Source organism: Plectropomus leopardus, unplaced genomic scaffold, assembly GCF_008729295.1.
Source record: "Plectropomus leopardus isolate mb unplaced genomic scaffold, YSFRI_Pleo_2.0 unplaced_scaffold3463, whole genome shotgun sequence".
Taxonomy (NCBI): domain Eukaryota; kingdom Metazoa; phylum Chordata; class Actinopteri; order Perciformes; family Serranidae; genus Plectropomus; species Plectropomus leopardus.
In genome coordinates this window covers 1-1,828 of record NW_024637835.1, presented here as the reverse complement: position 1 = coordinate 1,828, position 1,828 = coordinate 1, and the positions used below count along the sequence as shown (strand labels likewise).

The window sequence follows — 1,828 nt, the reverse complement described above, 5'->3', positions numbered from 1 at the left end:
GAGGAGGAGGAGCAGGATGAAGGCAGGTGTCTTACCAATACCAGGGCTGGAGGAGTTGACGCAGTTGCGCTGCGTGTTGCCGAGCACCAGAGGATGAGGACAGCTGCAGTAAAACGAGCCCACCGTGTTGACGCAGATGCCTCCGACACAACTCTCCTCCTCACACTCATCGTGATCTGACAGAGAGACGGAGGGACGGACAGAGAGACAGTTACTGTGCACCAGTGATGCTGAGCTCGGCCCCTGACAGGGCCCCTGGTGGCCCCCAACTGTACAAGTACAATAAAAATAAAGTGATGACTCTGTGAAAAGTTTTTGTCCTTTTAGTCTCCATCAGGTGTCAGAGACATAAAACAGCATCAAAACAGAGGCAGAGGAGGATCCCCCACACCCCCGACAGAGGACACAGCTGAGACACTGATGTCCTCAAATACTAGAAATGTTATAAAATCCAAGAAATGTCCTAAAAATCTGAGGAATTTCCTTAAATCCTGAAACGTCCTAAAATCATCAAAGTTTTTTTAAAATCTTGGAAAAGTGCTAAAATCCTAAAAACTTCCTAAAATCCTAGAAATGTCCAAAAGTCAAAGACATGTCCTAAAATCCAAGAAATGCCCTTAAAATCGTAGAAATGTCATAAAATCCTAGAAACTTCCCAAAATCAAAGAAACATGCTAAAATTGCAGAAATGTCCTACGTCCTTTAGTAACATCTTAAAATTTGAGAAACATCCTAAAATCCCAAAAATTTCCAAACCTTATAGAAACATCCTAAAATCCTAGAAGCGACCTATAATCCTAATTTCTAGAAATGTCCTAAAATCCAAAAAAAGTCCTAAAATCTGAGAAATGTCTTAAAATCCTAGAAATGTCCTAAAATCAAAGAAACATCCTAAAATCCCCAAAATTTCCAAACCTTATAGAAAAATCCTAAAATCCTAGAAATGTCCTAAAGTCAAAGACACATCCTATAATCCTAGAAATGTCCTTAAAATCTGAGAAATGTCCTAAAATCATATAAGTTTTCTAAAAATCCCAGAAAAGTCCTAAAAACCTTAAAAATTCCCTAAAATCTGAGAGATGTCCTAAAATCCAAAAAATGTCCAAACCCCTTAAAATGTCCTAAAATCCTAGAAACTGCTGCGACTGTCCTCCTGTCATTTTGAACATCTCTGATGTGCACTCACCAATTTTTAGGTCTGTAGTTCATTTTCTTGTGCGTGCGTGCGTGCGTGCGTGCGTGCGTGCGTGCGTGCGTGCGTGCGTGCGTGCGTACCCACACACTCCAGCAGCGTGCTGTCGTACACGTATCCGCTGGTGCAGTAGCAGTTGTATCCGGGGATGTTGTTGACACACACTCCGTTCTTACACACCTCCGGATGGAAACGTTTACACTCGTCCACATCTGGAGAAAAAAAAGGTCGTTCTGACGTTTGGTACAAAGAAACCTGGAGGCGAGACAAAAATGCTCCTAACGATTTCACTTTGACCTCCAGATAAACAAAAACGTAAATATATTCACACCTCTGTAGCTGAAGGCTCCTGGTCCGGTTGTAACGTATCCTCTCCCGCTGGGACACAGAGACAGAAACTCGGCTGTAGAGACACACAAGAGAGGACAGAACATGCAGAGAATGCCAACAAAATAAGGACAATTATTGTAAATATATGTAAATAAATACTGACATAAAATGATTGATAAATTTGACAGATATTTCTGCTTTAAGGTGCATCTTAATTTATTTACCTTATTTACCTTTACCTCATAAATAATTAAATTATTCAGATTCATACTTAATTTTCCTTTGTATTTATTTATTGCCTTCATT

The 1,828-nt window shown here is 40.3% G+C and overlaps 1 long non-coding RNA gene across 1 annotated transcript; it reads right to left on the bottom strand.

Annotated features, from left to right (window-relative positions):
- Nucleotides 1-41: 41 nt before the first annotated feature.
- On the bottom strand, nucleotides 42-1,599 carry LOC121938821. Its single transcript, XR_006105367.1, has 3 exons — nucleotides 1,524-1,599; nucleotides 1,276-1,404; nucleotides 42-176 (listed from the first exon to the last, which is right to left on the bottom strand). It is a non-coding gene; the product is annotated as an uncharacterized LOC121938821 (long non-coding RNA).
- Between the last annotated feature and the right edge of the window lie 229 nt (nucleotides 1,600-1,828).